At 35.7% G+C, this 25,694-nt stretch overlaps 1 protein-coding gene across 2 annotated transcripts in view; it reads right to left on the bottom strand.

Moving 5' to 3' along the window:
* The window catches only part of CTNNA3 (catenin alpha 3), a 1,821,555-nt gene that overhangs the window by 63,758 nt on the left and 1,732,103 nt on the right, over positions 1-25,694 (bottom strand). The window lies entirely within an intron of this gene.

Below are 25,694 nucleotides of genomic sequence, written 5' to 3'. Positions count from 1 at the left end.
CAGGGAGCCCAATACACGACCCTGCCATCATGACCTGAGCCAAAGGCAAAAGCTTAAGCAATTGAGCCACCCAGGCACTCCTATAATCTTTTTTTTTTTAAACCATCTCTCAATAGATTGCATTTTGTTTTTGCCACATTGTATCTTCTCCACAGTTAATTCATTGTAGTATCATAGTAACACTGAGTATGAATCTGAAGTCCCACTATCTTGGACTGTTTCCAAAAACAGACCACTTCTTACTGTTTTGTGCAAGTTAAGCAAGATAAACAGCCACTCTGTGTCCATTTCCTTGGTGGTAATAGGAGCACACACTGCATGGAGTTATTCTGAGGATTACATGAGCTAATGTCTAAAAAGTGCTCAGAACATGGCTTTAAAAAACAAGTATTCAGTAACACAAGTTCTTATTGCTTTGATTGTTACTTTAATTTTAGTTCCAAAGGCCACGGAATAAAACCTGGGATCATTTATGGATTCTACAAGGTAGGTAAGAAGAAAGAAGTATACTTCTTACACTTTTGTGGGATCACATAAGGAGATATTCTTTTCTATCGTCTCTTTCCTCAAAAATAAATGATTACCTGAATGAATGGAGTTTGCATACACCTCAAGCTCTCCTTTCCCTATCTCCAGTTCCTTACTCTCTTCTGTCAACACACTGACTGTTCCAATTTGGTGTCTGTTCCTTGTCATGGCACAAAATGGGACCCTGAAGGAATCACTCACAAATATAAGTGCTGTGATGCTTTGAAAGGAGCAGAGTGAGGGAGGGAGGCTCTGGGGAAGATTAAGCCGGTCAGTGTGAGAAAAGGAAGATTCTGAGAGGCCAAAATTCAGTGCCATTAGAAGAGAAGAGGAATGTAAACAATCTCTATCCTTGTCTTATGTATACCTTGGACGGGTCTTGAGAGTAGATGCCCTCATGTGGAATCTAAATAAGATTTATTGTTAGAGGAAAATCTCTCCTCACAAAGAAGACTGTCCCTGGCTAGTAATAAAAGATGAAGAGGATTCATGCAAAGGTAAATGACAATAGTATTCCATACTTAGAAACCCGGACACCAAAATGCTTGTGCCCTGTATACCAAAACAGCCCTTCTGTTGCATTTTTCTCGTGATGCCTCTCAAATTCATTATGAGAAAGTTTTCATGAAAAAAATGGAACTGCATGTTTTACACAGTGAAAACCTGGCCTCGGTATATGCTTATTACCATACTTCTCTTCGAAACTGCTGATATATGTCGCTGTGTAATTTTTTTAAAAATTGGCATTAATTATGACAATGTTTAAGTTGCTCTTATCAAATTTACTTAATGCACCAGGCAGAACTAGATGTTATGGACATGGTTATCTTCAAGAAAGGCAACGTGTTTCATTTTTTCCATGTATCTCTAGAGAAAGTTGAGCTTAAATAAAGCTGTCTAAGCTTGAAAGGTAATGTATCAATTTTCCAGGTCTTAAACAATGGCCAAAGGTTGTTTCTAGGGAGAGCAGGGAACACTCCTATACCTTAAACAAGGAACAAAGAATTACATCTAAAGAATACAGCTAATGTACACTTCACCATCAAATTAATATATTTCCCCATATAAAAACCCTAGACTGATGAAAGGGAAATTAGCTTTATATTCATATGTTGTTATGAGACCACTATCTTAGACACGTGTAGAACTTAAAAGTAATACGTTATGACAGACCACAATTATTCTCTTCTTCATGTTCCTAATTAAATGTATTGTCTGGCAAGCTTCCTACTGAGTGCCAAACAAAATACACATTTTACAAATGATTCCATATCATGCCAAGCTTGCAGAGGAAGCCGCAATTACTGAAACTATGATAAATTTTTAACATTCCAGCCTGAGACGTGCTATGTAATGAAGGCTTTTTAAATTGGGAAACACATTCAAAGGTTGTTTGCTGTCTTCATTTCCATAATGGGTTCTCAGGATCTCCTGTCAGCAAATTTTGTCTTCAATCATTGAGTTTGGATCCGACACAGAAAGATACCCAGAGGAGGATGGGATAAACTTCAGAAATATTTTAAAGAAACTGGATACCAGAAACCTTTGATAAATAGTGGTTGCAATAATAATCTATTTCCTCCAAAAAGAGAGCAGATCTAGCTCTGGAGTAGGGAGTCTTGCAACTAATCATTAACTATGAGCTAGAAGGTATAATGGCAAAGGTTGCAACAACCCAGCAATGTTCAGGCCATGGAAAAATTTTTTAGGCTAGTGAAAGTGGTACCTTTGAAACTTAATTTATTGGTGCAACATAGACCTTTCCACTATTTTTGATGCTGCCCCAACCTTGACTCTTATTCCTCCCACATCCTCACCCCGTTTCTGGCATCCACCTCTCCTTTCTTTCTCTTTTGATCAGCACAAGAAATGAGATGATACAGCTGGTCAGTAACAGCTCAGTTAGGTAGGGATCTGGTTTAAAAAGATAAAATAAATAGTTTTACAGACTTATTTTGTCTTTTCAGAGGAAGAGAATATGTTTGAAATCATTTGGCATTTTTTGCCACTTATTAAAAACAAAACAAAAAATCTTCATTATATGTTTTGCACTTTGTAACCCCTAAATTTTTGATAACATAATATTACACCCTTTTCAAGACCAAAACCTATCTCTTCAATCCTCTTCTCTTTGACATTTATATAAAGTAAGTCCCATGATGTTTTCGTTCACTTAGTAGATGAATACAATGATAGTATATATTTTGTTTCATAACAATAACTAATATATTTAGCATTTTCTATGTGCTAGACATTATTCCATACGCAAACTTATTTGATCATTATAATAACACTATACATTTATAATTATTATAATTATCCTTGTCTTGCAGATGAGGAAACGGAAGGAGAGAGATGGTAAATATATCTTTTATTAAATAACACAGGTGATAACTATTAGAGATGGTATTTGACATCAGGCAATCTGGCCACAGAATCTGCCTTTAATGACTATCTTATACTTCTTTCAATACAACACACTAAGGCAAGATTATAATATTAATTTCAATTATTAACTAGATTTGTCGTAATAACTTCACTATACAAATATCGAATCAATTTTTTAATTTTTAAATTATCATATAATGTATTATTCGCCCCCGGGGTACAGGTCTGTGAATCATCAGTCTTACATAATTCACAGCACTCACCAGAGCGTATACCTTCCTCAATGTCCACCATCCAGCCACCCATCCCTCCCCCATCTGCATCACCCCCAGCAGCCTTCAGTTTGTTTCCTGAGATTAAGAGTCTCTTATGGTTTGTCTCCCTCCCCGATATCATCTTGTTTCATTTTACCCTTCCTTCCCCTCCGTGAACCCCTGCTCTACCTCTCCTCTGAAATTCCTCATATCAAAGAGGTCATATGATAATTGTATTTCTCTGACAGATTTTGCTTAGCTTAATATTCTCTAGTTCCATCCACGTCATTGCAAATGGCAAGAGAACCTGAATGTCCACCAAGAGATGAATGGATAAAGAAGATGGGGTTTATATATATAATAGAGTCAATTATTAACACCTGAAACTAATGTTATATGTCAGTTATACCTCAATAAAATATAATAAAATAAACATGGGAAAAATATTGTAAAGATCTTCTTAGACATTGATGACAGTTACCATGAATGCAGAGGTGGTTAAGAGGTTCACCAATAGCCATTTTCTCATGCACAATAGCCTTAAGAATTACAACCTAAATCTATCTCCTAGACCCAACAAAATAATGATATGTTACATTACATAGACATTTAAAGTACCTTATAGTCTTGGGATTTCTTTCTCGAGATACTATTACTTTTTCTCTGTTACTCATCTCAGTACCCTTCCTTCCTTCCTCTTCTGCTTTCTTGGATTCTTAACATCAAACTCAAACTCAGCCATTACATAAGCCATGCTATAGGGGAGACTGGATTTGGATGATTATTTATAATACAAGATATAGAACTTCCATCTAAAAATCTTAACTTTAGATAGAGTTGTTTTATTTTATTCTAAAACTCAAATTTGATGTTACTATTGCAACTCTATTGAGTAGAGTGAAACGAATATGGACTCAGTAAATACATTTTGCCTGCATCCTAGTTCTGCTACTTATTAGCTATGTAGCCTTGGGTAAATAACAGTTGGTCTGAACTTATTTTCTCTTCTTTAAAATGACTGTGATACTTGCCACATGGTAAGGATTCACAAAATCATGTAATTTCTACAATATCTGGCACATATTAGTTGCTCAGCAAATGGTACTTTTTTTCTGCATCCCTTTATCAATAACAGTATTTTATAAAAAAAAAATTCTGCTTGCCTTTTTTATTTAAAAATTACAGTACTTGCCAAACAATGTGAACAGATTTGATTCAATTGAGTCCTTTCTTATACCTGATGACAACATAACTCTGTATAACCTTGTTCATAATATCCTTTCATTAGGTTATAAAATATATACACTCTCATACACTGGGTGTTCAGAGTCATTGTTGTTGTTCAAAGTTGTCCTTTAATTCCTTTTAAAGAGTTTATTTATATTTAGTGACATCTTTTTGGTGGTATAAACCTCCTAATATAAGTGATTTAGCTCTACAAGAGTACCATCAGAATTCTCTTACTTGTAATCCTGAAATTAGATACAAAAGAAAAAAAAAGTAATTATCAGGAAGCAACCAAAAATGATGAGATAAAGAGAGGTACCAGACTCAAGCAAGGACACCCTGTTCTCCTACTACTCAAACATGTAATTTTAATTAGGCAACTCTCTCCCTCTGGATGTTACTTTCTCTTGTAAAATGTTATTTTCAAATTTTGAAGACTCTGTAAAAGTCATTGGAAAATCAGTAAGTGAATAATCTGCTAACATCATCCTGAGCAATTAGTATCCTAAGGAACCTTTGGGATTCAAGTCAGGAAAAGGGGTTGGTTGCCCCATGAAAGAAGGTAAACATTGTCTGAGAGTTATATACATTTTTTTTTTCATTTCTGCTCCTCTGGTTCCAAATTATTCAGGGTAGTCTAACTGCTGTAACATCAAAATATCTTAGTGGTTTAACCCAATGGAATGTATTCCTATCTCACATCACAATAAGGGCAGGCGATACAACACATAGCCAGTGAAGCACCTGTCTTCCAGCTCCAAGATAACCTCCTCTCTAAGGCTATGCTGGACCACAGTACCCACACATCTGACTTGAGAAAATAAATCAGAATCTCACAGGAAATTTGAAGAATCAGGGTAAGAATTGGAACACATCACTCCAATCCATATTCCAGAATCCAGAAACATAGACTCATGTAGCTACAAAGAAGGCTGGGATATATATTCTATTTGGATACAGGAACAAAAGAAAAGGGTTTTACAGCATTTCCTAAGTACATATTTCCAGAGATGTTAAAATCCTATATTTTATTTTTAGCAACTAAAGTCTGTGTTCCTGTGAAGGGTATTTTGGATGTCACCAAACACTTCAGAAAATTGGGAAAGAACCAAGGCTCTTCACCAATACAGCTGAAGTTATGAGACATATACTCTGCCTGGGCAGAACACCAATTCTCTTTTTTGCTTTGAAATGATCACATTGTGGATAGTCTATTATTAAAGTTAAAACCTATGTAAGTATTATTTTCTGCATGGTGTTGATGGTCTTTCATGCTCAATCTTGTATTTATTTATGAAACAAGGGCAGGGTTTATTTCAGAGATTTTTGGGGGGATCAACCCAGAGAAAATACTTTAAGTTATTGTTATAATTATTGCTGTTGCTGCTGTTATTGTAATTGTATATATGGGGCATGCATATAGGAGGTAGGAACTCCCCTCTTTAAACCTAAAAACTGGCTTTCTAAAAAATACATATATGTATATGTATACATATATGTATACATATACATATACATAGACCATATATCTTTTCTGTTCTTCAGCCCTCAATTTCCCCAATTTGATATAATTTGTTAGCATTGTATCAAATCTTAAACAGACTATAACATTTAGAGAAGGATTTCATGATGTCTCCTTAAGGGCCCCAAACCCTAAATACCAAGAGGAAGCAGAAGTAGAATTAAAATGGAGTATTTCCTTAGCAAAGTTTGTTTTTAACTTGTAGGCAAAGAAGAGACCAGCTAACCAGATGTTTTTGTTTTTGTCTTTCATAACACAGACAACCTTCCCCAGTTCTTCCTAAGTGTGAAGATTTCACTACTTTTTGTATAATTTTATACTGAAAGCATACATAATTTAAAAAAAAGTTTTTGTGAACTTACTTTACTGTGTTCCAAGAACTGTTAAAATGCTCAACTTTCTCACTCAATTCTCACACCCAGCGCTGTGCATCACCCACAAATTTAAGAGTAGCCATCATATCACAGATACTCCCAGAATTATGCAGAAGACAAGTTATGCTGCCTTACATGTTCCTAGAATCTATTATCTGTTTCAAGAATCTATTATGTTCTGTTCTAGAATCTATTATATTTTCCCTATAAATAAGAAAACAGGAGCATAAAAGCTCAAAGTTTCTTAACTTTTCTTCAAGGTGTATGAATATTGGTTGGTCTAAATTTAAAAGCAAGGAGTTTAAGTCATTACTACCTTCAGAGCCAATTAAAAAGAGATCATGTAGGGGTGTCTGGGTGGCTCAGCAGGTTAAGCAGCTGCCTTTGGCTCAGGTCATGATCTCAGGGTCCTGGGTTCGAGTCCCGCATCAGGCTCTCTGCTCAGCAGGGAGCCTGCTTTCCCCTCCCTCTCTGCCTGCCTCTCTGCCTGCTTGTGATCTCTGTCAAATAAATAAATAAAATCTTAAAAAAAAAGAGAGAGAGCAATCATGTACATGGAAATATCATCATAGGTTTTCTGTCAGTACTCCTCTTGAAGCACTGAAATTCGATGGATAGCTCTGAGTCAGTGGAATGTTTCATACATCGTAAGGAAGTACACAAGAACAAGATTCCTAGGCACCCTTCTGTACAGGGTTCTATTAAAGCATCATATTCTGTCTATCTGACCAGTTCCAAAAGTTATGAAATAACTAACCTCTCCTTTGATTAAATTTCTTTTAACAGCAACTTGACCTTTCTCTCTTTCTCTCTCTCATTCTATTTGGGACTGAAAGCAGATCTAAGGGAAAAAAAGAAAAGAAGAGAAGAGGTGAGGGGAGGAGAGGAGAGGAGGAAAGGGAAGGGAAGGGAAGGGAAGAAGAGAAGAGAAGAGAAGAGAAGAGAAGAGAAGAGAAGAGAAGAGAAGAGAAGAGAAGAGAAGAGAAGAGAAGGTTACAATTGTGTTCTTCTCTCCCAGCTGCACTTTTGACTTTTGATTCAGAGAGAGATGTAGCTACTGGTAGGAGTCCATGATTGACTACCAGAAGCTTTTCTAGAACCAAAAATGAAGACATTAATGTTCATTTGAGGATTCTAAAACTGGCAAAAATTGTTGTGTGTAGGTAGAAGTTTTTTTCTAGCGACCTCATCCCCAATTATGACCAGTTAAATAAACTGCTTTCATATCACATCTAAAGATCATAGACATCTGAGAAACACTTCTGCTCTCATCTGTTCTTCTGAAGGTAAGGACATGCCCATGCTGACCTAAAGGAAAAACTAGAGTCGGGAGCTGCATTGATTCTGATTCTCACTGCTCCCTCTGTCTCCAGAACTGCAATCCTATCTTGTATCAGTTGTTCTGCTAGTCTTTCCTCACAGAGTCCTTGTATTAGTTTCCTATTTCTACTATAACAAATTATCCCAAAGTGGTGTCTTAGGACATCAGAAACCTATTATTTTACAGTTCTGGAGGTCAGAAGTCCAAAATAAATTCATTTCACGAGGCTAAATCAAGATGCCTATAGGCTGGTTCCTTCTGGATGGAGTCTGTGAGGGGGAATCCATTCCCTTGCCTTTTTCAGCTTCAAGGGGCCACCGGTGTCATTTGGCTTGTAGCTACTTCCTCCAGCTCCTAAGCAACAATAAAGGTAATTGCAAATCTGTCATCACATTAGTGGCTTTCTCCTTTCTGACTTCCTGCTCCTTCTTGTAAAGACCTCTGTGATTACTTCAAACACACCGTGATAATACAGGATTATTTTCCCACTTCAATATCACCAATATAATTGCAATTACAAAGTTTCTTCTGTGGGATGCCTGGGAGGTACAGTCAGTTAAGTCTACGAATCTTGGTCTTGAGCTCAGGGTCATGAGATCAAGTCCCACATTGGTCTCCCAACGGAGTCTGCATGAGAGTCTCTCGCTCCCTCTTCCTCTCTCCCTCCTCCCACACTCTTTCTCTCCTCCTCTCTCTAAAGTAAATAAATAAATCTTTAAAAATAAACAACAACAACAACAACACAAATTCTCTTTTTCCATAGAAGGTGACATTCATAGGTTCACAGGATTCATGGGATGAGGAGGTAGACATCTTGGAGAGCTATTATTGTTTATCACAGTCCTCATGAGTTACTACCAAGGAGTCTGACTTGGGTCCTATGAAGGAGTTACTGGTTTTTCTGGACATAGATCAAATCAGCTGAACAAATTGATGGTGCTGTGGTGGATGCTTCTCCAGCTTGCTACATTTCTGTTTTGGGGGGCTTTTTGTTTGTTTCTCTGTTTGTTTTTCACATGATCTATATTATTCTAACTGCCAGTAAAAGTGTCCAGTTCTTGGTTCCTAATGGTTTGCTAGCTGTATGTTCTTTTACTTACAATTCATATCAAAGAGTGAGGCCTGGGGAAATTTGGAAATCTGGAAAAAGCAGAGTTACCTAGAGAGAATTCATGGGCTTGGTGGTGCTCTCCTTCCCCCTCCCCCATACACTACACATTAATTTTAGCATGCTTTTCTTTCCTCCCAGGGCTACACAGGAAACACACACAATCACTGAAAGCACATCAGACTCTAGCCTGGGGTGAGAGGAGGAAAAGCATCCTCTCTGGGGTGAGTGGGGAAAGTTTTTCAGGTGATTATTAATGTTGTCACTTTTTCTTTGGGACCTACAGGCTTTGAAAACTCTGGAACATATTTTCATAAGACAATGAGAAACTATAAACATATAAACATGGAGTGCCTGGGTGGCTCAGTGGGTTAAGGCCTCTGCCTTTGGCTCGGGTCATGATCCCAGGGTCCTGGGATCGAGCCCCACATTGGGCTCTCTGCTCAGCAGGGAGCTTACTTCCCTTCCTCTCTCTCTGCCTGCTTCTCTGCCTACTTGTGATCTCTGTCTGTCAAATAAATAAATAAAATCTCAAAACAACAACAACAACAAAACATATAAACATATGACATTGAGAAACTCTATCCACTGCATACTGAAAGGGGTCATTTAGGGAGAATATTACAGTTAAAGTCTTTTAAGATACGTCTTGCAAATTATTGGTTATTGAAACTGAATTAAGGGATAAACTTCACACTGGTGGCTCTCCAGGCTCATAAGGGTAGTGAGCATTGACAAGGAAGCCCATTTATATCCAACCCTGTGCATGGGAAAGTAACCCCTTTGGCATCCTCTCCCCAAAAAAGATTTTAAGTCATTATTCATCAATACCCTATCAGGACATAATGGGAAATCCGTACTCAGCACCAACATTTGAAAACAGGTCTTTCCTGGCCTTCCACACATTACTTCTCTGAGTGTGCACATTAATCAAAGCCAATGTACTGTAAATACAATCACACTCTCTGGCTGTGGGAGTACCTCTTTTTCCTGTTGGCTTTGGCCTCAGCATTAATCATGTATATGATCTCTTACAGAGCATGGGCATTTTTTCCAGCTTCCCCTTAAACCACTGTGATATACTCCCTGCTCCTGCTCCTTTAATATCAGACCAAATTTTATGGGTTTAGAAAATAATCACTTTCAATTTATGAAAATAATATAATTTAGCATTTGACCTCCTTAAGCCTACAGACCAGCTCACTTCCCATTCTAGTCATAGCCCTATGTTATCCTAAGGTCCTGCTGAAGAAACATAGCGAGTGAAAGGTCACTAACTTAGTCAAAACCTACCCACGTGACACGGAGGAGGTTCCAGGCTCTGGTTTGCCACCAGCATCTGGCCTTCTTACTGCTTCTGAGATAACGGAAACTGCCAGTCGATCTTTGGCAAGGCCTCCCTTCCTTCCCTCCCTAGTTGGAGATAGCTATCGTTTATTAAATTTTAAGATATTACAAAGCCCACCATTTTCATATGGCTTATTCCGATTGAGTGTGACGATACACAGTTTCAGGCAACTGGTTTTCTTGTTAATGTGCCACAATTGCTGCTCTCCATTGATTTGTATGCTTTATTGAATTTATTGTATTGTGCAGTGACCCAAAGCTGATTTCTTTAAAATAAAAGGTATGGTTCTAAAATATGAATGGAATAACCTGCTCTAGTTTCAGACACACATTATTTTCTTACTTCCTCCCTCTGTCAGGCCTAATACCCCATTATTTATCTAATGCTGTGTGAGACAACATACTTAACGGTTCCTCGATTAAGAGATGTTAAATCAGTATCATTATAAAACCGCACGATGCAGCATCATGCCCAGCTGTGCGGCCCACCCTCTTGTCTGTGTGTGCCCGCTTGGCCCTAAAAATCTCTTGCCTTGAAATAAAATAGACGCATGCCATACTTAGTTATTTAGACCTGCTTTTATATTGGAGGGCTCAGTCTGGAAGGTCACACGTCGATATCAGACTGAACTATATTAAAAGGACCATAACCCAGTTTCGAACTGTGTGCTTAATGATTTATTTCTTATTAAACCAAAATTACAATAGAAAGGAACAGAAAAGAAAGTCTGGGCTTAGGTTTTCATTTTTTTTCTTCCTCCCCATCTTTTTTTTTTTTTTTTTTTTTTTTAATGTTCTAGACTTCTTTTGTTCTTTGTTAGGCAAGGGTGCTTTGGGGCCCTCTCAGCAGTGCCTTGGGTCAAGGTGTCAGTTTGCATGGGACCACAGATCTCCTCCTCCCTTCTCTATGGGGGGTCTATTTCATTCAGGGCCTGCCTGTTCTCTTTCTGAAAATAGGCCTCAAAGGTTTCCCGAAATTCTTTTGAAAACTTTAATGATGGCATGCAAGCATATTGAACTTGACTGAGATAGCTGTCTTTCTCTCCTGCCTAGCGCTCCTCCCTAAACCTCCATGTTTTTTTTTTGTTTTGTTTTGTTTTTTTTTACTATTCCTTGAAATATGAGATACTGGGTCTCAAATTAAGAGGAAGGTGGTATATTTGAGGAGAAAATAATGGGAAACCAGAACATCAACGGCCATGTGATAAGATGGTTATTCTGAATAAAATCCAAATTTATTACTCTCAAGAGGAAGCTCAGAGAATTCATTTCTATGGCTTTACAGACTAGGGCTGAATAACTTTTTCCCCCAATGGGGAAAAAAATGACATTTTCCCAGAGGCTAAAATCATTAAGACAGTGACTATTTCGTGGGATCAGTTCCAAGAAAGTTAATATGCTTGTGCCAAGAGCTAGCATTCTTAAGACATCCCCTCTTAACATTGAAATTTTGATGTTTTGAACAGAAAAACATTCATAGTTTTAGCCAAATAGGTTGCTTTGGGGACTTTATTCAGCTTGCTCTGTCGAGCATAGCATGAGATAACATATTTTACCTTCAGCCCGTCTCTCTATACATATTTACTTATAGTACATGTGTGCTAATAAATTATGCCTATTTATAAAAGATACATAGACATATAAATTTTAAAGAGATCAATCAAACCTGAAGAAACTACTTTAAATATCTTGCTAATGATAATGGCATTAAAAACAACCTCAAGACACAATATACCCTGAAGGAGAAATTTAACATGAGTTTTAGAGAATATAAATCCATTCTTCAAGCAGTCTTCATGACAATTAATTTTATTGGCCCAGTTTCTGTCAATTTTTATGAGTTCTTCATTGATTTTAGCTTTGGAATGTGACTAACCAATATCTCCTCCTAGAAAGAAAGAGAATTGTCAACTCTGACACCTTTTTCTTTGTTTGGAAATATTTCCCTTTTAATTATCCTCTATCCACATTTCTTTTTCTAAAAATTTAAAAAAACAGATCCAGAATAATGAAAGTTAGCTTAGTTGAAACTAGTTATTATACTGGAATATAATTCATAAATCCAGTTAACCAGGCACACATTAACTCTGATATGTGGAAAGTTATTGAACAAGTGAAGGTACCATAATCAATCCTTCTAGACTCTTGTCTGCAATAAGCAGTAGACTATCAGCATTAGTCACATACGAAATACTGGTAAGAATACAATTCTTAACGTTTTTGATTACAAACATAAATAAAATTTCAAATGTTTCCTTTTCACTCTCCAACTGAATAGCTAACAACCCCACTTTAGAAAGTACCATTTAAACACATAGCTCAATGTTCTCTTTTCCAGAAAGTCTTTCCAGTTGCCTAAAGCAGGAAATACATATTTAGTCCCCCTGAACATTTCTGCCATCTTACAGTACCTCTCTTGAGACTGCCGTCCATTCCTGCCTTAGAGTTATGTATATGCATGTCTCAGCTCTTGAACGAAGACTCTAAGCTTATTGGGAAATGGTCCATCGATAATTCATACTTAGGTTTTCCAGAACATTTGGAGGCAGGGAATGCAGTAAGGAGACAAGCCATGAACTTACATATAGTTCTTTCAAAAATAAATATTTCAAGAGATAAGTTAATCAATTCCCTTATCCCAGTTGCAAAGAAAGGAATACAAAACCATGAAGTTTATTTTGTATTCTTGCCTCTATTAGGTAAACCAAATAATAGATTGCCAGAGGCATGAAAAAGAACTATTAATAAAAGTATATTTATTTAAAACGTTCAAAATAAATATCAAATTCACAATGGATAATCACCTAAATAAGCAACTGAAAGGAGGCAATGAATGATTATCCTGAGACACTATTTTATTCTAAAATTTTTCCATAAGAACATAGTTTTATTATTCCTAACTTTATTGGGTATAAGAGAAGAAAGCATTATATAAATTAAAGAACAACCAAAAACAGTTTATTCCTGTAAGCACAGATGTTATAGTAAAGACAACAGGAATTATTTTTAGATGCCTTTTTAGAGCAGCAAAGAACTAAAGGTGAAAGGCGACTCCAAATTGAAAACCAGAAAACATTAGAAATAAGAAAAAAAATCCAAGGAACAAAAGGACAACTTATTTTTAAACATAGCTGCTATTTCTAGAAACATGGCAAATACTTGAAGGGCTGGGAATTAAAGGTTCTGCTCTGTCTTCTGAGAGTTAAGTAAGCTTGGGCATCCTTTCTGGTGCTGCACATACTCAGATAGCTCCCAAGGATCACCAAAGTGAGATTAACAATTTCATTTTCTTTTCAAAGGTTATGTTCCCATCATTAAGCCATGCACATGACAACTAACTGTGGGAAGGTGTGCCAGGCCAGACTGGTAGAATTGCAGAGGCTACTGCTGAGCCAAGTCGAATAAACATAAAGAGCAGTCAAATCATGTGCACTGTAGTTTATATAAGGATTCTGAAGACATACCCCGCTACGAGATGGGGGCCTCTTGCCACAATATGGCTCTTGATTCCATATCAACCACATGAGAAAGATTCTTCATAACCATGCACATATATTTTTGTTGCAGTTTTTATCTTAACAATGAACAAGTACATAATGTATTGTCTCTGGCAATGGGACTTACCCATTTCCATGGAATGACACTTCGTCTTGGCTAACGTTGTGTTGGATTGAAACCTCATCTCTGGCCTCACACAGCCTATTTCTTGGAAATGGATGAAGCCCCATTAACCTACTGGTCACCATGGGTGCCATTCTCAAATCCCTATCAAATATAATCATTTCCTCTCTTGGTTCTACCTCCTCTTCTCTGTTTCCCTCCTGCTCATACCCTCTCTGCGCAATCTCACCTTGTATGTTTTATCTTCTTCTCTTTTTGTTGCATTCTCTTTTATTCTTTGCCTATTCCCTTTTCCTTCCTTCCCCCATTCTGCTGCTAATTAAAACTGGGCATATCTGTTGGGCTTACTTGTGGATAAAACAGATTATAGACTTTTGGTTTCACAGATTTTTTTTTTTTTAAAGATTTTTTATTTATTTACACAGATGTTTTAATATTACCCATAACAGTAAGTTTGAACTGTATGATACTTTACACACTAAAAAGCACTTTCCAATAGATTACTGATTTTGATATGTATTGATTTTGATATACTAACAAACCCACAGTATAAGAATGACAGATTATCAGTCCCAATTACAAAAAAAAAAAAAAAAAAAGAAAAAAAAAAAAAAGAAAAGAAAGAAAAAGAAAAATACTGATGCTTCATGTAAGCTAATGGCTTAATAACCTTTAAACATTCAGGAATTGGCAGAGCAGAGGGTCAGTCAAACCTAGAACCTTTAATTCTCACCCTATGGTAATACTATCCCAGGTTGTAGTTTCTTTCTTTCTTTTTTGGGTCCCAAAACAAAAACATAGCCCATCTTTCTCCTATCTTCAATCACAAAAGATTCCAGTTTTTAGGACTCTTTAGGAAAAGCTACTTTACTTCCAAGAAGTGTGCTAATTAACTCACTCATTTAAATGATAGCTATTGATTATTGGTGATGTGTGAGGTATTTTGCTAGGCAATATGATAAACAGAAACATCAATAAAGCAGGACCCTTAATCTCTGTAACACAAAATGGATGGAGATGTCACTCCTATAGAAAGACTGTTTGGGCAAAGAATGTTTTCCCTATTACATCATAAGCTGTTAGATGCAAAAGTAGAAAAATAGTTCATCCAGTCATCTATTTATTCATGAATTTATTCATTAAAAATAACTATTGTGAATTTTAACTATAGACCAGGGTTTTTTCCTAGGCATTTCTATCCTTGAAGTTTGAAAACTATAGGGATATGTGTATATATATATATATATATATATATATATATATATATACACACACATACATACATACATACATATATGGTAAGATATATATGGCAAATATATGTTTATGGTAAATACATATATATGGTAAAATTGAGAGGCAAATAAACCTGTAAAATAAATAATAAGACAGTTTCAAATGTTAATAATAGCAAAATGAAATGAAACAGTACTGTGATAAAATACTTCGTTGGGACAGAGAATATTAGTTGAAGGACAAAATAATTAGTGTCTGTACCAAGTTTGGAATTGACAGGAGAAACCATATAATAATAATAGTTGAATGTGAATAACAAAAAAATATAGGTCTTACAACTTAGAGTCCAGCTAGAGTTATAAAAGTGATCCAAGAGTATTCCCAAAGGAACTAATTTTTCCCTTGCATAAGTACTATAAACCATACATAGTGATATTAAAGGATGAAAGTAAGTAAAATGAAACAAGTGAATGAAAAATAGCTATCAGAGTGGACATGAATCATGATACTTTATAATCACAAATGTCTTTGAACCAGAGAATTATAGAAACTGATAGTTGAACAGGAACTTGATGGCCAATTAGCGTAGGTCCCCTCAACTGTAGAAATAATTTATCCAACCTCCATGACTAATAGTTCTGTAATTTCTAATGGCATATTTCCACACTGGGGGCTGATAACCCTATGGGATAGGTTTCTTTTTGTTAGATGGACAGCTTTAACTGCTAGCTATTTCTTTAAACTGAAGAAAGTACTCCCGAATTCCTCACAGTGGTTCTAGCTCTGCCCTTTAGAGCAACACAGAAAGCATCTCCTGTGAGAATGAAAGGTTAGATTCAGGAATTTGGCATGTTTGTTAAGATGGCATTGTATTTTCTGAAAAATACATTCTAGAATATTGAGAAAGAAAAAGGACATTTAAAAAGTTAACACAATGAACAAGCAAAGAGGAAGAAGGAAAGATAAAAACAAACAAACATAAAAACCCTTTCTTTATATTAAAGTAGCAACTAATAAGCTTGCTTTATTGGATCCAAACAAGGGAGGAAGAAAAGAGACAAGGAGAAAACACCTGATGCTACAGTCAAGATTTAGTCACATGGGAAAGTTCATGTGACCCAGTGTTCTTAGAGAAACTCCCTGGCTCTACAGAAAGAAGACAGCATAAAAGGTGGAGAGAAGGGGCGCCTGGGTGGCTCAGTGGGTTTAAGCCTCTGCCTTTGGCTCAGGTCATGATCCTGGGGTCCTGGGATCGAGCCCCGCATCAGGCTCTCTGCTCAGCCAGGGAGCCTGCTTCCTCCTCTCTCTCTGCCTGCCTCTCTGCCTACTTGTGATCTTTGTCTGTCAAATAAATAAAAATAAAATCTTTAAATAAGAAAAAAAGGTTGAGAGAACAACGCGAACCCTCTTATGTAATCTCAGCAATTAGCAGAGTTGATAGAGGGGGAAGTTTTGAAAGACTTAGAGCCAAGTTTCTATTAAAAAAACTAAAGTGGCAGAATTGAGACTGCTCAACATAGGCTGTGGAAGACTCGGTAGCTTCATGGAAAGGTAGTGAGAGAGAAGAGAGGGGAAGTAGGGAGAGAAACACTCCATTTGTATTTCAACCTTCAGTTTGAACTGAATTTATCCTAAGATATTTGAGCTTCAATGCAGAACTAAATGTTTAATTATCTAACCATGATTATGAATAAAAATAAATCAGTTAATGGAAACAGGTATACATTTCAGGGTTCTAAGCAATTCTGAAATATTCAGTATGGTTAATTTACCATCACCTGAAAAATATACATATGACTCAGCATTCTGTAAAACAAAGTCTTGTCTCCCTATGACAACTTTCAGGCTGTCATTCTTGTCACCCCTATCATTGCCCCCTCAGCTATTTATTTGAAGCACTATCCTTGGATTTTCCTACTACTCCATTTATAACAAGTTTCTATCAAAACTGATGCCCATACCTGTAGGAACTAGAAGTCAGTTTGCTGCCATTTGGGGGGCTGGAGTGAGGAAACCGCCACAGAAACAGTTACTACTTCTTTAAAATGGGTTAGATTTCAATCAAATTCCTATGGAAATACATGAACACTTAACCTGCATATGATGTTGGGATTTCTTGAGACAAGAAATAGTTATATTTAACTAGTACATCATTAACTGATACATACTCCCTTAAATTGATACTTGCCTAAATATCATATAAGTGTGCATAAGAAATTTCCCATGTTTGGAGTTGTACTGAGAAAAGTAAGCACATTTACCCCTCTCAGCTCAGTTCACACTTATTTTTGGTTTTATACATGCATTTGTTTCTTTGATAATACATATTGCTTACTTATTACATTTATTCAGATATAAATATTTCTTTACACATGATATTTATCTATATTGCTTTCATGGAATGTGCTTCTAGGGAAAGAGAATGTATTAGTTTCAATAGCTTACGACATTATAGAAACCATTGTATTGAGTGGACCAGTGTTCAACAAATAAATAAAACTTTGTCAAAAATTATATATCCATGAGTGACTTATATATGTGATTATCAACTAAAATTACATGCTCTCAATGACCACAAATTTAAAATAATTGATCCTAAATACACACACATATAGATATATATATATAAATACAAACAGACACCCACACACACCACATCTGTAATGTACTTTAAACTGATAATTTCAGATATTTCGGCAATACACTTTGATTTCAGAGATCTTTTAATAATTTAAAATAAAAAATGCTTTTTATTGAGCAAAATTATTTTAGCAGTTGAGTTTTAGTAAAACAAATAGAATAATGAAATTTAATTTAGGCATCACATTGAGGAGGAATATGACCAAAAGCTTTAAATTTACATTTTGGGTCAGCTATGCTTCTAGAACATCTGTTATGCTATTACGACAGGTGTTTATTAATATGGATGTCTAATCAAATCTCTTGGTTGCTAATAGCTTGGCAATTCAACATCTAAATATTGTCAAAATCCTTGATTATACGTTGAAAACTGTGGATAATTGATTCAAGGCTGTTTCCCTTGACTAGATTAAAAAATTAAAACCTGTTCTGTGTACTTTCCTTGAGAATCTCAATATTTTTCTGAGACTTCTAAAATGCTTTAGTAATGAGAACTCATAAAGGGATAAAATCCTTTTATACGCCAAGATGTGTCTTGATTCAAATTTCTTTGGGTCCTTTATTTTTCAAATACAAATGAAATTATTTTTAATGCTCTGGGCTGGGAGTGACTTCACAGAGAATGATCAGCAACAAAGTAATACATTTATATGAATAAATACACAGACACAGACACACACACACACACACACAGGCCTACAAAAAACCCTTTGGGGTACATGCAAGCTCAGATTTTATAATTAAATTTGCTTAAAATTATTTAAGAAGTTCTGAGTAGTAGGAGTCAACAAGAAGCAATTTGGTAGCCTTCAGCATTTGGTTGAATAACTTCAATGGATGGCATTTGCATCTTAGACCCTGAGTTGGAATTTCTTTTTAAATAAATGAGGGCATGACACACATCTGAAGGAAATTTCTGTGGTAATAGTATTAAATGGAAATATTTGAAGGTCTGAAACTTAATAATTATAGATTCTGAAAGTTTAGAATTTCTTTCCTTCTGGCAAACTTTATTTCTGTCATTTCTATGACAACGTTTGCCTTTTTATATATAGTAGTTGAATATGTGTTTTTGGTCCAATATCACCACTGTCCAATAGGACTTTCTGCAATTATGGATATGTTCTCTATGCTATCCAGTATCGTAACCTAGAATGATGTGTCTGTTGAGCATTTGAAATATATCTTGTGTAACTAGTATAAGACCCTGCATTTTTAATTATATTAATTTCAATATACATAGCCACATTTGTCTAAAAGCTACTGTCTGGGATGGTGCAGGTATAAATTATATGCTTATAGGACTTTAATAAAATTTGCTCATTGGAGTTTAGAATAATGATAAATTACATAGATATTTGTGTTAGAATTTCTTGATTTTTTTAATCTATAAAAAGGAAAATAATATTAGCATCTAATAAACTAGTTATCTTCTAAACATTGTTTGCAGTGGTAGAAATAAAGCCACAATAACAATGAACAAATTTCATTAGACTGTGAATATATTCACAATTTTATCCCACATAACTTAGATCAGGACAGGCTATGGCATAAAAGCCCATGTTCAGCCTACCACCAGTTTTTATAAATACAACTTTATTGAGCCACAGCCACACCCATCCATTTAAGTATTGTCTATGAGTACTTGGGTCCTATCATAGCAAAGTCCAATAGTTAGGACTGAGACCATGTAGCCTGCAGAACACAAAATATTTATTATCTGACCCTTTCTGGAAAATGTTTGCCAACCCCTGATGTAGATGAATGGTTGTGTGAAAAATGTTAATATAAAGGATCTCTTATGGAGATATACACTTTTCTCAGTTCATTTACTATATATAAGATACAGTAGATTATATATATTTTGTTAATATGGAATTCATTATACATAATATAACCTCGACAGTTATATATAAATATATGCATGTATGTACTTAAATATAATTAAATATTCAATAAACAAAACCCTATGTGTGTTCATCCAGTTCTGTGGTAAATTTGATGCACAATAATTTATATCATCTGCTTTCTAATTTAAGTAAAATGAATGAGCTAATATGTCTCTGTCTGGAATCTTGGTGATCAGAGAGTATTTGAGTTAGAGTGGAGTATAAAAGTACATTCCAAGCTCATTTTAAAGGTAATGGTCTGAAAATTGTGAGATGTCTAAGGACACCCAAAGATAATAACAGCTAATCAATATTCAGTATAAAAACAGATTTTTGAAATATCTACCCAATTAGGTCTATGTACTATGCAGAATTCAGAAACATAGTACCTTAGGAGCTCCAGATATAGTCTGGGAAGGAAAGCCTGTGAGATGTAACTTTGGTTGTTCTATATGACATATGCCTTTGTCTTAACCCAGCAGGGAGGACAAACTTCAAATGAGATTCCCACCTTGGTTTCTGTGGTGTATATATTCCATGCCATCAGCTGATATTAGGACATAGAGAACGGCATGTACAAAGGGACACTTATGGTCTATCATTTAATGCTAGAAACAACAAATGACCCATCTATCCCAGAGAATACACTCTAACTGCTCAATTCAAGCTCTTAGAATACAGGCTTCATTTTACTCACAGTAATTTTAAGCTGTTCTGAAGACTTACTCCAAGATAGAAATAACCCCATTGGATTACATTATAATTGCCTAAAAAACAACTGTAATATCATTTGGATTTGTTTGAAGAATTTAATTCATAGCTAATAAAAATCCTTACATTAAAATTTACTTTCTGACCTCAGTAGAATATGTAGTTATTTTTCTGTCTTTATATAAGAAATGTAGAAATGCTTCATAAAACAGATATGCTGCTTCTCAAAGATAATCTGAAATATTATTTGGTATAAGTTTCAAGGTAAAATAGAACACCACTACTTTCATAAGGAACTTTAATTAAAACTACCTTATAGGTTTTTGAAATGTGTCAAAGAAAATAGTCACAATTCCAATTACTGTGTAATGACAGAAACAGGTATTTCAAACTCTGCATTGGAGAGTCTTTCACCTTTACCAGAGTAATCCTCACTTACCGGATGCTTAAATAAAAATTAATGCCTCAGCTTAGGTCTTTTTATCTCTTTCCTGTCAGTTTAACAGTATAAGTATTGGGTTATAATAATATATACGTATATATACACATATAATAATATATACATGTATAATATATACATATATATATTACATATATACATATTACATATGTAATAATAATACATACATATATCAGGTATATGATTAAAGTGTTCAATACAATCTGAACTGTATAGATGCCTGAACCGCATTTTCATTTTTCAGGAATGTGTATGGACTTAGAACTTTGACCAGTTTGTGGAATGCAGAAGTACTCAAAAAAGAGCCTATCAGTCATTTCAATTGCATTACATTGTACAACTGAGAATACTTATAATATGCTTCTTTGCACTTTTCTGAACCACTGTACTTACATTACTGTGGTGCCTTTTCTGTCCTCTGAAATCCATCAGGTGGGGATAAAGATGACAAAAACTAAAACAAAACCAAGCTTGTCTCCATATTTTATTGTTCCAAAGTTAGCTGTGACCAGAGCAGCCAACGGGGATGTTCCAAGTTAAAGCTCTGGATAGTAAGGACTAAAAGTAGCAAGACTTAAACATTGCCTCTGGCATTTCTGTTGGAAGAGACAACTAAAGGTCTCCCTGAATTCTTCAAATTATCTGTATCACCAGATGAAATATTATGGAATTTTATTTAAATCACAAGAAAGAAAAATCACTGTATAACTGAAATTCTGGCCATAACTGAAAATTTGGCCAATGGATGCCATGACAGTGAGGTGGTGAATTAGGGTTAATGACTTTCAGTGACTAAAGAACCTCTAAACCTCTTGGGTGTGAATGGGGACATAATTAGAAGACAGTGTGGAGCATCCTAAACATTCATAGTGCCGAAGAGAACAACTGTTAACTGAAAAGACGTTATGCACCACATCCCTAGTATGACAACTAAGAAAATGGGTTTTGTTTGTGGTGGCAATTCAGAATGACATATTTATAAGTTCAGATATACCTCAAGATATTGCAGGTTTGCTTCCAGACCATGACAACAGAGCGAATATGGCAATAAAATGAGAAAAACTAAATTTTGGCTTCCCAGTGCATATAAAAGTTATGTTTACACTATGCTGTGAGTCTATTAAAAGTGTGATAGCATAATGTCTAAAAAAAATATGTACCTTAAAAAATACTTTATTGCTAGTAAGTGCTATCTATCATCTGACCTTACAGCATTGTGTAATCTTTTTGCTGGGGAGGGTTTCTGTCTCAATGTTGATGACTGCTGACTAATCAGGGTGGTGGGTGCTGAAAGTTAGGATACTAGCAATTTCTCTCCTTTTTCTTGTTTGTTTTGTTTTTGTTTTTGCTTTTGTTTAGAGAGTGATAGAAAGAGAGTGTGGGAGTGAGGGGCAGAGGAAGAAGGAGAGAGAGAATCTTAAGCAAGCTCCATGCTCCATGCTCCTCAACACAGGGTTCGATCCCACAACCCAAAGATCATGACTTCAGCCAAAATCAAGAGTCAGGTGCTTAACCAATTGAGCCACCCAAGCCTCCAAGCAATTTCTTAATGAACTTAGCTGCATCGACCGACTCTTCTTTCATGAACAATTTATGCAGCAAGAAATACTATTTAATAACATTTTATCCACAGTAGAACTTCTTTCAAAATTGGAGTCAATCCTCTCATACTCTGCTTCTGCTTTCTAAACAAAGTTTATGTAATATTCTAAATACTTCTTATCATTTCAACTATCTTCACAGCATCTCTACCAGGAGTAGAATTCCATCTAAGAAACCACTTTTAGGGCACCTGGGTAGCTCAGTGGGTTAAAGTCTCTGCCTTTGGCTCAGGTCATGATCCCAGGGTTCCAGAATCGAGGCCCGCATTGGGCTCTCTGCTTGCCAGGAGGTCTGCTTCCCCCCGCTCTCTCTGCCTGACTCTCTGCCTACCTGTGATCTCTGTCTGTCAAATAAATACATAAAATTTTTAAAAAGAAAAAAAAAACACTTTTAAACTACTTTCTTTACTCATCCATTAGAAGCAACCCTTCATGCTTTCACATTTTATCAGTAGCCTTCACCAATTCAATCCTATCTTCAGGGTCCACTTCTATTTCTAGTTCTCTTGCTCTTTCCACCACATCTGCAGTTTCTTTGTCAGCTGAGGTCTTGAATCCCTTCAAAGTCATCCACACGTGTTGGAATCAACTTCTTTTCTTTCAAACCCCTTTTCATGTTAATACTTTAATTTCTCCATGAACCATGAATGTTCTTAATGGCAACTAGAATGGTGAATACTTTTGGGAAGTTCTTCCATTTACTTTGCCCAGACCCATCAGAGCAATCAGTATCTATGAAATCTATTGAATTATAAAATGTAATTCTAAAATAATAAATTCAGAAAGTCAAAATTACTCCCTGAACCATGGACTGCAGAATGGATATTGTATTAGCAGGCATGAACACAACATTAATCTTCTTGCACATCTCCATCAGAATGCTTGGATGACCAGGAGAATTGGCAATGAACAGTAATATTTTGAAAGGAATCTCTTTTTTCTGAGCAGTAGTCTCAACAGTGGACTTAAAATATGTTGTAAACAGATATGTCCTCATCCAGGCTTTGTTGTTCCATTTATAGAACATAGGCAGTGTAGATTTAGCAAAATTCTTAAGGGCTGTAGGACTTTTGGAATGGTGAGTGAGTATTGGCTTCAACTTAAAGTCACCAGATGCATTCATCCCTAACAAGAGAGTCAGCCCTTTGAAGCTTTGAGTTAGACAGATTCTTCTTACTAAGGTTTTAGATGGCACCTTCTTACAATAGAGGACTGTTTCATTTACATTGAAAATCTGTTGTTAGTGTAGCTACTTGCATTTATTATTTTAGTGAGATCTTCTGGGTAACTTTGAGCAGCTTCTACATCAGCACTTGCTGCTTCCTTCACCTCGTGCTTGCATGTTATGGAGATGGCCTCTTTCCTTAAACCTCATGAACCACTTCTACTAGCATCAAACTTCGCTTCATCAGCTTCCTCACCTCTCTCAGCCTTCATAGAATTGAAGAGAATTAGGATCTTTCTTTAGATTAGGCTTTAGTTTAAGGGAATGTGGTGGCTGGTTTGATCTTCTATCCAAACCACTAAAACTTTCTCTGCATTGCCAAGAAAGCTGTTTTGCTTTCTTATCATTCATGTGTTCACTAGTATACCACTTTTAATTTCCTTCATCAGCTTGTTTCTTGCATTCACGACTTGGTTAACTATTTAGCACAAGAGGCCATCTTTTGGCCTTTCTCAGCCTTCAACATTTTTTCTCACTTAAGATTAATCATTTCTAGGGTGCCTGGGTGGCTCAGTGGGTTAAGCCGCTGCCTTCGGCTCAGGTCATGATCTCAGGGTCCTGGGATCGAGTCCCGCATCGGGCTCTCTGCTCAGCGGAGAGCCTGCTTCCCTTCCTCTCTCTCTGCCTGCCTCTCTGCCCACTTGTGATTTCTCTCTGTCAAATAAATAAATAAAATCTTTAAAAAAAAAAAAAAGATTAATCATTTCTAGCTTTTGATTGAGAGTAAGAGATGTGTGACTCTTCATTGCACTTACAAATGTACATACTTAGAGGCTATGGTAGGACTATTGGTTGGCCTAATTTCGATACTTTTGTGTCTCAGGGAATAGAGAGGCCCAAGAAGAGGAAAAGGGAGATGGGAGAATGGCTGGTCAATGGAGCAGTCAGAACACACAATTATCCATTTAGTCTACTGTCTCATATGGGCAGCATTTGTGCACCCCCCAAAAATTATAACAGTAACATAAAATATCACTGATCACAGATCACCATAACAAATATAATAATTCTTAGAAAGTTTGAAATAATAAAGTAGATATAATATATTTCTAATGCATATTATATATATATATATATGAATATTATTCAGCCATCAAAAAGAATGAAATCTTGCCATTGGCAGAATGATGTGGATGGAGCTAGATATATTATGCTAAGCGAAGTAAATCAGAGAAAGATAAATACCATATGATTTCACGCATATATGGAATTTAAGAAACAGAACAGATGAACAAAGGGGATGGGAGAAAAATTTTTAAAAGAGAGGGAAGCAAACTGTAAGAGACTATTATCAATAGAGAACAGAGGGTTGATGGAGGGAAGCGGGTGGGGATGGGCTAGATGGGCGAGGGGCATTAAGGAGGGCACGTGTGATGAGCACTGGGTGTTATATCCAAGTAATGAATCACTAAATTCTACACCTGAAAACAATTTTACCATAAATTTTAGCTGACTAGAATTCATTAATGGGCTGCTTTGAATGAATTCTCTCAACAACTAATTTTCTCCCAAAGATGTACATTAATTATTCTCATATCTCATATGTCGTTTATCTTTCTAGAATTTTAAGTATATGAAAGCACATATGCTTAGGATATACAATATTTTGTATCATCTTACCTCCATGACCGTAAAGAGGATGATCCATTCTACAGAGATTTTTCAGCTATGTTTCAGAAAAAAGTATGATGTGATCTAATATCTGTTATTATAAAACTAAATACCAAAAACACATAGACCCATGATCATAGGGCTCAAGTGTTTACCTAATTTTGTATAGGGAGATAAAGTCAATTAAAATACATATACATACATTTGCACTAATTGATAAAGAATGAGTGAGGAACTGTTCACTATATAAAATAAGCTATTCTGAATCAGCTTTAGTATTTTTATTCACTGCTTTTTAGTTCTGTTTAATTCAATAAAGCACTACACTACATAGTTAACTTGTTTTTGGAGATTGCACACAAACCATCACATGTAAGTCTGGCTATTATTCAGGGGAACAATGTGGAAGCTTTCAATTTTTTTTTTCTAATATATCTTTAGTATTGTTTTGAAAGAAAATAATCAGTCACCCACAGATGAACATTCAGATTTCTTAATGAGCACAATTCTGACATCTATTTTACCAAAGCCATTCTTTATGGGCACCCACAACTCATGTAGAACAATTATATTGCAATATGCTTTACTTATTACATAATCAACACTTCTGTTTTGTGTGAAATGTCACATT

This window comes from Mustela putorius, unplaced genomic scaffold (assembly GCF_011764305.1).
Source record: "Mustela putorius furo isolate JIRA1106 unplaced genomic scaffold, ASM1176430v1.1 tig00003949_pilon_pilon_pilon, whole genome shotgun sequence".
Taxonomy (NCBI): Eukaryota; Metazoa; Chordata; class Mammalia; order Carnivora; family Mustelidae; genus Mustela; species Mustela putorius.
The sequence above is the reverse complement of the archived record's forward strand: the minus strand, read 5'-3'. Positions and strand labels throughout refer to the sequence as shown.